This window comes from Hevea brasiliensis, unplaced genomic scaffold, assembly GCF_030052815.1.
Source record: "Hevea brasiliensis isolate MT/VB/25A 57/8 unplaced genomic scaffold, ASM3005281v1 Scaf81, whole genome shotgun sequence".
NCBI classification, from domain to species: domain Eukaryota; kingdom Viridiplantae; phylum Streptophyta; class Magnoliopsida; order Malpighiales; family Euphorbiaceae; genus Hevea; species Hevea brasiliensis.
Window position 1 is genome coordinate 59,146 of NW_026615301.1, and position 15,885 is coordinate 75,030.

A 15,885-nucleotide genomic window follows, 5' to 3' on the forward strand; every position below is an offset into this window, starting at 1 on the left:
TGTCAATATTAATTCAAAACAAAGAACTAAAAAGTCTAAGACACCTTAGATTTATGCCGAAAATTCATTAGAGTTTTTCCAACATTTAGGATTTATCTAACCTGCAAAATAACTTAACTAACACTTCTCAATTCAAAAGGCCTCAGGCCCATAATGCAACAATTATACAATACCCCTCATGGACTTGTCAAAACAATCAATTCCCACATAAAATAATTATTTAAAAATTCAGGATGTTACAGAAAATTTAATTGTTAATTGAAGGATTTTATTAAAAAGAAAAGCCAATTTAAGATGAGCATGTTTGCAACTATTATATGTTGTTAAGATCAAACAATATAAAAATTAGAAGAGAAAAAAAAATACATAATTAGTAGAATATCAGAAAACAATAAACCAATTTAAAAAGAATATGTTTTAATTAGTAAAATAATTATTGATTTCTTAATTAAAGAGGTTTTTTAAAAAAATAAAAAAGAAAAAAAGGACTAAGGGAAAAATGTCTTTTCTTAACATGAATATTTTTGTATACAAATATGCATAAACATTAGATAAGTAGCTCAACGAATTCATAATAAAGTGAGTTTGACATAATTAATAATACAAAAATAGTAAATGAAATATTTTTACCAAATCCTTATCTAAAATTCAAATTTATTTTTAGCAATAATTTAATAGAAAAGGAAGATAAAGTTATTATTTTAACAACAATTTTTTTTTTAATTAAATATTCATATATCAATTTTACTGTCTATAAAAAATTAATCCTTTTGAGATTTATAACTGTCTCTCCTAATAATATTTTCTTAAATAATTAAATTTATGTATTTCTCTTAGGAGTGCAGTTAGTCTTACTAATTATAATTAATTTTTATCTCTTAGAAAAGTGAATGAGAATATAAAAAAATTATAATTTTGATGAATTATATAAATAAATATTTATATGTATAAATTTTTATCTCCTTCAGAAGCTTTTCTGCAACCATAAGCCAAAGTTATCAAATTCCTTGTTAATTTCTTAAAATTGAGATTAAAAAATATTATTAATATTAGGTCTTAAATATATTTGAAGTAAGTAAAAAACTTAAGATGAAGTTAAATCAAATTAAACCAAATCAATTTAATTCAATTTAATTTAAATTTATTAATTTAGTGTAATTTGATTTAATTTGTTAAAAAAATAAATTTTTAAATTTTTTTAATGCAAAAAGGTAATCTGATCTAAACACGCGATGCAATTTTTCTGTTAAATTTCATTTTCATTTCCCTTCAAAAAAATTCAATTATCCCTCCATTAAATCAACATTTTTCTAGCTTTCTAAAAGCCTTTCGCTGATTCATTTTTCGTCTTCACGTTTCCTCGCCGCAAAGCATAACCTGCACAGACAACACCCCAGCTTCAGCTCCTCACTCTTCACCCATTTCTTCATTTTAGTGTTCCCCTTTTCTCCATTAAAACCCAACTCAATACGTCTACACAAAAAGCCTTTTTCTCCAAAATCTTCGCAAGACCCACGAACAGAACCAAGTAACCATCTCCACTGGTCCCTGCAAACCCACATAGATTTCTTCGAATAGCAGCTCAACGCTTCTGCTGCTTGCTCTGCCCCATTTGCGCTCATTCCTTCTCAGCTCTGCCATCACTCACAAAATTACACTCATTGCTCACATTGTCTTTGGACTGTTGTGTGTGAGATGTGATTTGCCTCGTTATTTTTCTTCTCTTTTTAAGCTTTTGTTTTTGAACTAAACTTTTTTTAACCTGTGGATTTATAATTATTTTTTAGTTCCATTGAGATTTTTTTTTTTATGTATAACAATTTGAGAATTTTGCATATTTATAATGAGCTTTAAAGAATAAAATCTTGATTTCAAGATTAGAATTCAGCATTTTGAATAATTGGAAGTTGGAGTAAACAAGTAAGATTGGTGAAGGATATAAATTTGTGACACTGAGATAGTTCATTAGATGCAGTGTTGTTTCATTCTGTTATGATCGTTAAATCTAAATTTTTCCTTAATATGTGATGTATGTTTTCTTGACATTTTATTGTGAATTAATTCAATTATTTTCAGGTCCAAACCGTTGAAGATCAAGTCAAAACTTCAGCTAAGCATAATTTGGGAGTTGCTAACCAGAGCAAAGGTGACATGAAGTATTATTATTATTATTATTATTATTATTATTATTATTATTATTACATGGATACTATTAGTATTTTTAATGAATTTTTAACTTTCAAGTCAATTAATCCTAATTTTAAAATTTTTAAAAGAAATTACCAAAAAAAAAATATTAACCATTTAAATTGTTCAATAATTAATTAAAAATCATAAAAAAATACCAACCAAATTGTATGGTATGTATTTTATTTTAATATTATATTATTTAAAATAAAATTATATAAAAAAATTATCTACTTTGTATTTAGACGGCAGTTATTGACTAAAATATATTAGTCGGTAATTACTGATAAATGGTCATTAAATCTCTAATTTTGTACAATTTGCCTGCAGTAATATAAACCATATCTCCACCAAGTAACTACTAAAAATTTAGTCAATAATTTTAATAACTAATAAATTAATTTATAATTTCGTAGGTAAATTTACCAAGTATAATTGTGTGTAGATAAAATTGACTTACAACTTAATTAGTCAGTATTTCATCAGTAAATAAAATTACTAACTAAAATCCTCCCAAAATAGTAGGTAATTTTAGTAGCCAAATTTATTTGGTTAAATGAGAAAAAAAATCCTTATGTCAATTATTAATTTTAGCCAAACTTTTAATTTTATCAATTTAATTATAAATCTTTAACTAATTGTTTTTAATTTTAACAATAAATTTAATTAAAAATAATTAAATTTTTTAATTGATAGAAATAATACAAATTTTTTATTTATTATTAATTTTAGCTACTCTTTTTAAATTTATTAATTTATTCAATCACTTTAGTATTTTCATTAATTTCAATGAACTAAAAAAATATAATAAATGAATAATAAATTTAATATTATTAACTTAATTTTTATTTTCTTCTGTCCCTTTCTATTTATACTTTTCAATTCACTTCTTTTTCATTATTTTAATTCAAATTTAAAGAAAAAAAAATCAAATGTTAAACATAAAATATAAATAAATAATATAATCAAAATAAAATAGATGTAATTACAACTTTCAAAATGATAGAGAAATTAATTAAAATGATATTTTTATTGATTTGAGAATAGATGTTAATTAAAATTGATATAAAAAAATATTGGCTAACATTAATAATGTGGGCAAAAATTTAAATTATTTTTGTGAATTCAATAATCAAATTAAACTAATTATTAAAATTAAAACTAGTATGTGAAAGTTTGAGGTTAAATTGATAAAATTTGAGGTTCAATTCTGTCTTTTTTGTTCATTCCACTATTCTCCGTCTTTTTCATTTTTAAATATATTATAGATACAGAGACATCATTATTATTATTGTTATAAATTATTATTATTATTATTATTATTATTATTATTATAAAGAGAAACAATGGACAGCTTACCTACCTACCCTGCCCAGTTAAAGTATTTCTATTTTTTTAATTAGTTATTGGACAAGAAAATTTAAGTATTTGTAATTATTTATCGGTGTCAATATTCTGCTTTTATAATTGGCTTGGGATGACTTGTACAAAGATCCATAGACAAAAAAGAAACAGATAAAAAGATGATGGGTTGATTAAATTATAATTTAATTTTTAAAATTTAGTAAAATTTATAAATTAACTTTTATAATTTTAAAATTTATTTATTTAATTTTTAATTTTTTAATAAATTTACAAGTTAGTCTATACTATTAAAATTATAGTTAAGTCACCATTAATTTTAATGAAAGTGATTAAAATGCCTTTTATTATATTTTTTATGTAAAATAATTTAATTTTTGAAATTTGATAAAATTTACATGTTAATCTCTATAAATTATAATCATTAAAAATATAGATTAATTATTTTAAGGCCCTTAAAAATTTTAATTAATTATAAAATTATCCAAATATTTCACAAAATAATTCTTAAATATTTAATTATTTACAAATAAGCCCTAATATTTTTGATAATTAATAAACATATAAGGATTAGTTTTTAAATAGTTATAATTATTAAAGTATGAATTAATTACTTTAAGATTCTTATATTTTTCTTAATTACAAATTTATCCTTATATAAGATAAAACATGAATACAATTTATACAATTTTGTAAAATTAACTATTAATTATGTTAAAAATTTTAGCATGTAATTTATCAATTTTAAATTTATAAAATTAAAACAATTAATATTGACAATTGATTATCACGAATTTTATGTAAATTTTATCATGATAATAATAAAAATATATTTATTATATGTACAATAGTTTCGTGTATATCTCATCTCATTATAGCAATAATAATAATAGAAATATATTTATTACATATCATCATTAAATTTATAAAATTAACTAGTTGTTTTGCATTATTTTTTATTTTAATAACATAATTTTAATATTTTTTATATTTTATATGTTTAAAATCGTAGTATATATTTTATATTTGCGGGTGAGGTCCAACTTGTATTATAAAAAGAATCAAACCACAATAATCACTAATATTAAAATTCATTTTATGATTTTTTTAGGAATCAAACCAATTTTGTATAATTGTGGGTTCATTGTAATTTTATTAATTGTCACGACCCAACCTATGGGCCGGACCGGCACTAGGACCTGGGCCGGCATAAAGCCCTCGAGGCCCGTAGTAAGCCTTACTGTTCTTAAATCTATAACCAAGGCCCAAAAACTTAGGCCCAACATGTAAATAAAATAAAATATTTTTATTCGGGTCAACCCAACCCGATAACCATCAAAAACTGAAATAAGGGGAGCCTCGCTCAACCCTGTTACCACTACTTACAAATTGTTTAATTACCACACAAATCTTCATTTATTAATCTCAAAATTTTAAATTAACACGATTTCTAATAAGGTTCACACTATTACTAACACATGCGGAGTTCTAGATTTCAAATTTTGAAAAATAATAAAACAATTAAATAGCCGACGTTAAACCTGCAAGGAAGAAAGCAGGTTGCTCTGTAAAGGAACTCCTCCTGTAGCCTAGAAAAATAGGTGAACATGTAACGCCCTCACCGTAGGTAGTCCGTACATTTTACTGTTCTGACGACTAATGTCCTGTTTCGGACACCGGGATGTCCGAACTAAACTTAAACTATAGTGTGGAGACATAAATTAATGAAATAAATATTAAAAAAACATAGGAATAATAGAAAAAAAAATAAATTAAAGTTTAGAGAATTTATAAATTGGTATAAAATAATAAAAAAATAACCCGATGAGCACCATGAAAGGCATTTTGGTCATTTCACCCCTAGAGGTGAATTTTGACTTAAATGTCAAATTAAAATTTGAAAATAGAATAATTAACATTAATTAAAATTTATGAAATAGATTAGGAAAAAGAGAAAAGGAAAGAAAGGAAAAGAAAGGAAAGGAAAAGAAAAGAAAAGGAAAGGAAAGGCTTAGGAAAATTCAAAAAAAAAAAAGTATATAAATAGACACAAGAAGACAAACCCCACCAACCCCAAGCTTCCATCTTCTTCTTCCCTCTTCTCTCTCTCTCTCCCTCTCTTGGAAACCGTCCACCGTGGGAGCTCTCTCCCTCCATTTTTGTTCTTCTTAAAGCTTGATTTTCCAAGCTTTCTCCTCCCCAAAACCCATAGACCCCTTCACAAAAAATTTAGCCCACACCATAAGGAAGCTTTAGATACCCATAAGAAGAAGAAAGATTAAAGTTTGAAGTGGGTCACAAGAGGTTAGTGCACTAATCCCTCTTCTTCTCTTTATTAAACATGAAAAGCATGTTTAGCTAAGCATAAATACCATTAAAACAAAAAGAAAATCTAGAGGAAAGAACCCTTGAATTTTTGGCAGCCATGGAACTTGAAGTTTATTGCTTTTAAGTGATGAAAAATGGTTCCATGAGAATGTGTAATTAGTTGAAATGTTTGGGTGTTTGATTGTGTAGTGTTTTTGTAAATTTGAAACTTTGAAAACTAGGGTTTGTGTAAATGTTGAGGACTTTGTGTAAAATGTTGAAATTGACCTATTGGGATGAGATTGTTGCTTATAGAAGTGTATTGCATGCAAATTGAAGTAAGGAAGTTGGAGGAGATTGAGTTTTGGAAGTGTCAATTTTCTGCAGGTTGTGTTTGTTGAGGGCAGTGTACATTTTAGGCCATAAATAAAATTGTGTGACCCCAATTGGTATGAGGCCAATTGGAGGTGAAACTAGACCCAAAATAGCCCATTTTCCATGAAGAAACCATGCCCAAATTCTGTCCAAAACTTGACCTAAATACTGCCCAAATTCGGATTTCCCTGCAACCCAACCCAGAAAATGACCAAATGAACAGTACATGTTCATTTGGTCATAACTCTCTCTATACTGGTCCAATTGACGTAAAATTTTAACCATGGAAAGCTTAGACATAGGGCTACATTTTTCATGAAGACCACTTAACCCAGTTTTTCCTTTAACAAATTCAAATTGTTAGCACAAGTTGGGTCACTGAAACTGCCAACCCAGAAAAATGACCAAATGAACAGTACGTGTTCATTTGGTCATAACTCTCTCTATACTGGTCCAATTGACCTAAAATTTTAACCATGGAAAGTTTAGACATAGGGCTACATTTTTCATGAGGACCACTTAACCCAGTTTTGCCTTTAACAAATTCAAATTGTTAGCACAAGTTGGGTCACTGAAACTGCCAACCCAGAAAATGACCAAATGAACAGTACGTGTTCATTTGGTCATAACTCTCTCTATACTGGTCCAATTGACGTAAAATTTTAACCATGGAAAGTTTAGACATAGGGCTACATTTTTCATGAGGACCACTTAACTCAGTTTGGCTTTTAACCAAATCAAATTGCTAGCACAAGTTGAGTCACTAAAACTGCCAACCCATAAATTGTCTAAAATACTGTTCCTTTGGTATGCTTGACCAGTTTTGGCAAAAATGCCATAACTTGGTCTCCAAAGCTGCAAATTGAGTGAAACTAGTGCCAAAAGTTTTATAAGACATAGCACAACAATTTTTATGTTTTGACCAAGCTCTAGAAACCATTGCATCCTAGGGAAAATATTAGCCAAATTTAGGAATTGAAATCTAGAAAATGTTAAGTTGAACCCAGAATGCCATTTGATACCTGTGTGTTCATTTGGCCATAACTCCCACTAGGAAATTCCATTTGAGATTTGCCAATATGATCTAGAAACATGATACTTAGGGCTACAATATTGATTTAGACACCTTTGCCAAATTCTAAGTGTAAAGACCCTAAAAAGAGGGTCAAACATACTGCCCTGAAGTTGATTTTTGCCCTTATAGGACTGAGAGTCCAGGTTAATACATTGACCATAACTCACTATACCAAGCTTGAAAAATTATGAAATTGTACCTGAGAGTCCCTAAGACATAGAGGAACATATCTTGTGGAGGAACCTAAGTCTAAAAATGACAATAAAATGATCAAATGACTGGTCAAAGTTTATTGACTAGAAATTGTAAATTCTGGACAGCTTAGAGGCAAAGGGACCAGTTATGGTATTTTGACCATAACTTGAGTTCTATAACTCCAAATTCAGTGATTCAAAAACTGAAATTCAAGTTTAAACATAGAGGAACAATTGTTATGAAGGAAGTGTGACTAAATAGACATCCTAACCTAGTCAAATTCCTAGATAAAGATAACACATCAACATGAACCTAAAGAAAGGTTCATGGGAAAAATGCTATATATGATAATTAAAATACTCATAAGGATAATTAAATATTAAAAATGATATGAATATGTAAATTGGGACTAATGTCTCATTAATATGAAATTAATGGTACCAATGAACAGTACTAGAAAATAGTAACAGTGAATAGTGCTAAAATAATTAAAAATGTTTAATTGCCCATAGTATACCTAGACTTATTTATTTAGTTTGGATAAATTGGTATACCAATTAGGGACCACAGATAGCAGTACTGCTTACAGAGCAAATCATGAACTGACAATATATGTCTGATATGATTGTTCTACAGGCTATATGCCTATTTACTGGCCATTGTGCCTACTTTATTTCTGGCTTTACAAGCCTGACAGCGGGTCTCGTGCCCGACAGCTGGCCTCGTGCCTGACAGATGTATACAGGGTAGACATATGGCTGTCTAACCCGTATACTCCCGTGTATCCAGCTTTTATAATTTGTTATAGGTTTCTTGGGCATTGATAATAATTAATTAATACTGAATATACAATAAGTAAATAGGAAAGATCTCAATAATTTTAATTGATTCCAAAGTGTAATAAAAAAAAAATGTAAAAGACCCAAAATTTATGATTTGTAAATATTAATTCAATTGTTTAATTATTGTTATTATAAATTATGCACCACTAAGCGTTATGCTTAGCGCGTTGGTTTTCCATCGCGTAGGTACTGAAGATCAGCAGCCGCCACAGTAGTATTCGGACAGAGTTCCGACCAGATCTGCCACCGATCAGAGTCACCTCACCAGTCTTTTGTATTTTGGTAGGGCCCATGTATAGACTAGTATTTTGGTTCATTATGTCTAGTCATGATGTATTTTATTTTGGACTTGTAATTAAACTTTGAGATTGAAATGAAAACTTGTAATTTATTATCTATGAATTTCTATATGAATGCAATAGATAATACTTCATTTTTAGATCTCATAAATAATTGAAAATGATATGATACAAGAGAATATGATATGGAAATGTGTGAAATGAATATGGACATGTTAATAGGTGATAGTGGAACCCGCATGATGCTAATAAAATAGGGAAGGCTCTGTCCGGGTCTCCACAGAAATAAGATATAAAAAAAAAAAAAAAATTTCTACACAGAAATTACCTGATTTAAATGACATTAAAATTTATAATAGACATGACAAGACAAGATAGGGTGCTCCGGCACCGAATGTGGCACTTCTTGCTCGGCTATACAATAGACGGGTAAGGGGCGTCACATTTAGTGGTATCAGAGCAGAGGTTTAGGCGGTCCTAGACCTAGATAGATAGAAAGAAATAGTTGCATCACATGCATGGGCCTTTAGATAGAGTTGAGGTGACATTAATGTAGATTTGTTCTTTATCTGTTTTATAGGATCGATGGCATCTGATCCTTCAGAGCACGGACCTCCAGGACCGATAGAGGAGGAAGTAGAGAGTCATGCACCTGCACTTGCGTTTAGTCAGGGGCACAGTAGCAGTAGAGCAGAACCATCGTTGGGTACTTTAGTAAGGACACAACAGGCCTTCCTAGAGCAAATGACTCAATTGCTCCATCAAGTCACTGGAGCTATGCCACCACCAACCCTTTAGGTCACCAGGTGAATTATAGATTATCAACAAAAAAGGATTGTGTTAAAGATAACAGATGGAAATGAGAAGGAAGTTCTATATGAGATGAAAGAAGATGAGTACAGAACTGGTTGAAAAAAAGAGTTAGTCTATTGGGATTATACCGTGGTGACTATGCAATGCTCTTGATGTTTGTGCTGTAAGCTGCAGATTACAGTATCGACTTGGGACTATTGTGTAGAGCTACGTATTTCCAATAGTAAATCGAGATAAGGATAAGATTGTAGAACTAGGATTAATAAGATAGACAAAAAAAAAAAAAAAGTAAAGTATTATAACACAAAAAGGTGAAAAGACAAGGAGATAGCGGTCCCTCGATTAATTACACTGAGTAAATTTCGAGGACGAAATTTTATTTAGAGGGGAAGAATTGTAACGCCCTCACCGTAGGTAGTCCGTACATTTTACTGTTCTGACGACTAATGTCTGTTCGGACAGTCAGGATGTCTGGAACTACACTTAAACTATAGTGAGGAGACATAAATTAATGAAATAAATATTAAAAAAACATAGGAATAATAGAAAAAAAAATAAATTAAAGTTTAGAGAATTTATAAATTGGTATAAAATAATAAAAAAATAACCCGATGAGCACCATGAAAGGCATTTTGGTCATTTCACCCCTAGAGGTGAATTTTGACTTAAATGTCAAATTAAAATTTGAAAATAGAATAATTAACATTAATTAAAATTTATGAAATAGATTAGGAAAAAGAGAAAAGGAAAGAAAGGAAAAGAAAGGAAAGGAAAAGAAAAGAAAAGGAAAGGAAAGGCTTAGGAAAATTCAAAAAAAAAAAAAGTATATAAATAGACACAAGAAGACAAACCCCACCAACCCCAAGCTTCCATCTTCTTCTTCCCTCTTCTCTCTCTCTCTCCCTCTCTTGGAAACCGTCCACCATGGGAGCTCTCTCCCTCCATTTTTGTTCTTCTTAAAGCTTGATTTTCCAAGCTTTCTCCTCACCAAAACCCATAGACCCCTTCACAAAAAATTTAGCCCACACCATAAGGAAGCTTTAGATACCCATAAGAAGAAGAAAGATTAAAGTTTGAAGTGGGTCACAAGAGGTTAGTGCACTAATCCCTCTTCTTCTCTTTATTAAACATGAAAAGCATGTTTAGCTAAGCATAAATACCATTAAAACAAAAAGAAAATCTAGAGGAAAGAACCCTTGAATTTTTGGCAGCCATGGAACTTGAAGTTTATTGCTTTTAAGTGATGAAAAATGGTTCCATGAGAATGTGTAATTAGTTGAAATGTTTGGGTGTTTGATTGTGTAGTGTTTTTGTAAATTTGAAACTTTGAAAACTAGGGTTTGTGTAAATGTTGAGAACTTTATGTAAAATGTTGAAATTGACCTATTGGGATGAGATTGTTGCTTATAGAAGTGTATTGCATGCAAATTGAAGTAAGGAAGTTGGAGGAGATTGAGTTTTGGAAGTGTCAATTTTCTGCAGGTTGTGTTTGTTGAGGGCAGTGTACATTTTAGGCCATAAATAAAATTGTGTGACCCCAATTGGTATGAGGCCAATTGGAGGTGAAACTAGACCCAAAATAGCCCATTTTCCATGAAGAAACCATGCCCAAATTCTGTCCAAAACTTGACCTAAATACTGCCCAAATTCGGATTTCCCTGCAACCCAACCTAGAAAATGACCAAATGAACAGTACATGTTCATTTGGTCATAACTCTCTCTATACTGGTCCAATTGACGTAAAATTTTAACCATGGAAAGTTTAGACATAGGGCTACATTTTTCATGAAGACCACTTAACCCAGTTTTGCCTTTAACAAATTCAAATTGTTAGCACAAGTTGGGTCACTGAAACTGGCAACCCAGAAAAATGACCAAATGAACAGTACGTGTTCATTTGGTCATAACTATCTCTATACTGGTCCAATTGACCTAAAATTTTAACCATGGAAAGTTTAGACATAGGGCTACATTTTTCATGAAGACCACTTAACCCAGTTTTGCCTTTAACAAATTCAAATTGTTAGCACAAGTTGGGTCACTGAAACTGCCAACCCAGAAAATGACCAAATGAACAGTACGTGTTCATTTGGTCATAACTCTCTCTATACTGGTCCAATTGACCTAAAATTTTAACCATGGAAAGTTTAGACATAGGGCTACATTTTTCATGAAGACCACTTAACTCAGTTTGGCTTTTAACCAAATCAAATTGTTAGCACAAGTTGAGTCACTAAAACTGCCAACCCAGAAATTGTCTAAAATACTGTTCCTTTGGTATGCTTGACCAGTTTTGGCAAAAATGCCATAACTTGGTCTCCAAAGCTGCAAATTGAGTGAAACTAGTGCCAAAAGTTTTATAAGACATAGCACAACAATTTTTATGTTTTGACCAAGCTCTAGAAACCATTGCATCCTAGGGAAAATATTAGCCAAATTTAGGAATTGAAATCTAGAAAATGTTAAGTTGAACCCAGAATGCCATTTGATACCTGTGTGTTCATTTGGCCATAACTCCCACTAGGAAATTCCATTTGAGATTTGCCAATATGATCTAGAAACATGATACTTAGGGCTACAATATTGATTTAGACACCTTTGCCAAATTCTAAGTGTAAAGACCCTAAAAAGAGGGTCAAACATACTGCCCTGAAGTTGATTTTTGCCCTTATAGGACTGAGAGTCCAGGTTAATACATTGACCATAACTCACTATACCAAGCTTGAAAAATTATGAAATTGTACCTGAGAGTCCCTAAGACATAGAGGAACATATCTTGTGGAGGAACCTAAGTCTAAAAATGACAATAAAATGATCAAATGACTGGTCAAAGTTTATTGACTAGAAATTGTAAATTCTGGACAGCTTAGAGGCAAAGGGACCAGTTATGGTATTTTGACCATAACTTGAGTTCTATAACTCCAAATTCAGTGATTCAAAACTGAAATTCAAGTTTAAACATAGAGGAACAATTGTTATGAAGGAAGTGTGACTAAATAGACATCCTAACCTAGTCAAATTCCTAGATAAAGATAACACATCAACATGAACCTAAAGAAAGGTTCATGGGAAAAATGCTATATATGATAATTAAAATACTCATAAGGATAATTAAATATTAAAAATGATATGAATATGTAAATTGGGACTAATGTCTCATTAATATGAAATTAATGGTACCAATGAACAGTACTAGAAAATAGTAATAGTGAATAGTGCTAAAATAATTAAAAATGTTTAATTGCCCATAGTATACCTAGACTTATTTATTTAGTTTGGATAAATTGGTATACCAATTAGGGACCACAGATAGCAGTACTGCTTACAGAGCAAATCATGAACTGACAATATATGTCTGATATGATTGTTCTACAGGCTATATGCCTATTTACTGGCCATTGTGCCTACTTTATTTCTGGCTTTACAAGCCTGACAGCGGGTCTCGTGCCCGACAGCTGGCCTCGTGCCTGACAGATGTATACAGGTGATGCGTCCCAACCGCAAGTGCACGGGTCGTACAAGTAGTATAGAAAAAATATCGATCCCACGAGGAGTCGTGTTAATGATTGAATTTTTGATATAAAAGTTGACTAAATCGAAGTATTTAAAGTAGTAAATTAATGGGTAATGGGATATGCAATTTAAATGTGCAAAATTAATATTCTATTCAACAATGTATTAATTAAACTAAAATTGCATCAAATTGAAGTAAGCAAGTTCAAATATGGCAATATTCAAAATGGCAAGTAATTAAATTCGATTAGAAATTAACAATGATAAAAGCGATTAGGAGTTCGTGATTTCATATTCAAGCTATTTTGGGATTTTTCCTAACTAGCCCAATCCATGAAATTTATGGGTTTAAAGGAGATTAATTCTAAAATCCTTTGAAAACTCTTTCGAGTGAGACAAAGAGTGCCTTAATTAACTTAATCCTACTTTCGTGGAGTTAAAATTAACCAAGACCCATTAGGTTCTTTAATCAATCTATTAAAACCCTCTTAACCCTTAGTCTATTTCTAGATCTAAGTTAATTAAGTCCAATTTCTTGATTAACTATCACTTGGTTTTCTCCTTTGATTGCTTCAACCAAGGATTAAGAACATAACTTAATGGGGCCCTTCATTAAGCATGTGAATAAGCATACAAGAAATGGATTAAACCTCATAAATTCATTAAATTGGGACTAACCCAGTTCAAATCCACAAAAATAACTAAAATATTACATCCCTTACTCCAGAATCAAAAGTAAACTACTCACTATCCATAATGATTACAAGATATGATGAGTTTAAATGGAAATAAAGCTTTAATCTAAGCTACAGTAAGAAATTAAACACTAGAAATTTAGAAAAATGTAAAGGAAGGAAGAAATCTGCAAATCTTGGTTAAAAATGGTGTGGAAGGTGAAAATGACTCCTCAAATTCTGCCTCTCTTCTCCTCTTCTTCTTTTCTCCTTGCCTCCCTTCTAAAATGAGAAAATGGGACTATTTATAGCATTTTTCTGACATGGAGCCCTAAAATGGTATGTTCTAGGAGGAATTATTTGAGGGAATCTCACCTTGACTCATTAATGAACTCTTCATGGATTGCATAAGTGGTGCATAAGTTATGCGATCCCTTATGCGATTTTGGCTGATTCTGGTCACTTATGCGAAAGCATGACTTAGTGCATAGGTTATGCACAATTTCGTGAATGTGCATAAGGGAGGCGAGAATGTGCATAAGCTATGCGATCTCCTTATGCACATTTAATTTGGTTCGAAGCGATGATCTTTCTCCTTATGCGGTCTGCATAGCTTATGCGACAAGTTATGCACAGTTTGGTCAATGCATATTTCAGCTTGAAAACTTGTTTTTGACATCTTTTGGCTGTAGAAGACACTCCTCAATGGCAAAAATTATCTTCAGTCCTTCAAAACACCATTTTTCCTACAAAACAAAGTAAAAATTACAAATTAATCCAAAATCGACAATTATGAAAAACTAACTAATTAACTAATAAAATTAGCTAAAAATGACTAATAATCAAATAAAAATGGTTATGAAATTAAACCTAAATGATTATGCAAAATGTATGCATCAAATACCCCCAAACTCAAGCTTTTGCTTGTCCTCAAGCAAACTTTAAAATGAAATGCAAAAAATTTTTGGGGGTGCCTTATCCAAAGAACTATGAAAATCACCTATTAAAGTAACTTAACACACCTTCAGCCATACCAGCAATCCATATACCCATCCTTCAAAATGCAAAGAATCTAATGCTTATCCAAGCTTTCACCGCTTAGCCATCAAGTCAATTATCATTCAAAATCCCCAAACCAACAAATCAAAAGAGATAGTCATGCTCAAAAAGAATTCTAGGACAATTGATAACCAAAGTATCTCAACATGGAATGATAGAATTGAATGAATAGATGAATAGTTTTCCAATCCCATAGGCAAATTCCCTACTCCTATCTCCACTAATGTAGCAAGTACTATCAAGAGATCAAAGGTCTTTTTAGGGATGTAATGAGGCCATGGGGTTTAAAATGAGGCTAAGAAGAAAGATGGGTAAAAAGTATTCAAAGCATGAGAATATTTTCAATTTTTAAACATAAGGTACACTTCTTATTTTATTATAATTTTTTTTCTTTTTCTTCTTTTTTTCTTTTTTTTGTATATATGGAGGAGAGAAGTACACAATGAGAATTGTCAAGTGCTAGCATAGTTTACAAAACACATAAAAATGGAGGGACATTTTGATACTTTAGACTTGTATTTTGCATTTTCTTTTGATGATTGTCCCTAAAAATGCCACCCCCAAACTCATTTCTTTTAATACTTTGGGTGGATTTCTTTCATTTTGAATGGCAATAGTGAAAAGCACATATACTAGCACTTTTACAAGATGACAAGCACTTCTTCTCCCTTTTTTTTTGTATATTTTTTCTTTTTTTTTTTTATTTTTTTAGAAAGTGTACCTAATATTCAATATTATTCTCATGAAAAGGGTTGGAGTGTTTGGTTCATTGGCTAGGTAGCAATAAGGATTTCAAGAAAAATTAGGGATAAAAAGGCTCAAAGGGGTTTTCAAAGGTCAATTTTAATTAGGAAAAAGGGCCAAAGGTTTAAAATGAGAAGGTTTAAATCAAAGAATGCCTAATCATCTCTCTTTTCAAGTATAAGCTGATATTTCGCCTTGAAAGGTTTAGAAAATTTGTTCTAGGATTGGTGAGACATCATTTGACTACCTTATATCCAATAACTCCCTCTAAACACTCCAATCTCTAAAGGACTAGTTGGGTGGCTTTTTGGCTAAGAAGATATAGGCAAGGGATAAACACTTCAAAACTTTGCACCTCTTAGGAAACTTTCGATCCACAAACCCAACTAAAGGTAAGTCAAATCACTCTCATAGGCAACTTTTCAATACTCAAGGGATTT

The 15,885-nt window shown here is 30.6% G+C and overlaps 1 long non-coding RNA gene across 1 annotated transcript; it reads left to right on the forward strand.

Annotated features, from left to right (window-relative positions):
- The first annotated feature begins 5,395 nt into the window (after positions 1-5,395).
- Positions 5,396-8,739, forward strand: LOC131177757 (uncharacterized). The gene is made up of 2 exons (XR_009147069.1): positions 5,396-5,853; positions 8,530-8,739. It is a non-coding gene; the product is annotated as an uncharacterized LOC131177757 (long non-coding RNA).
- The last annotated feature ends 7,146 nt before the right edge of the window (positions 8,740-15,885 follow it).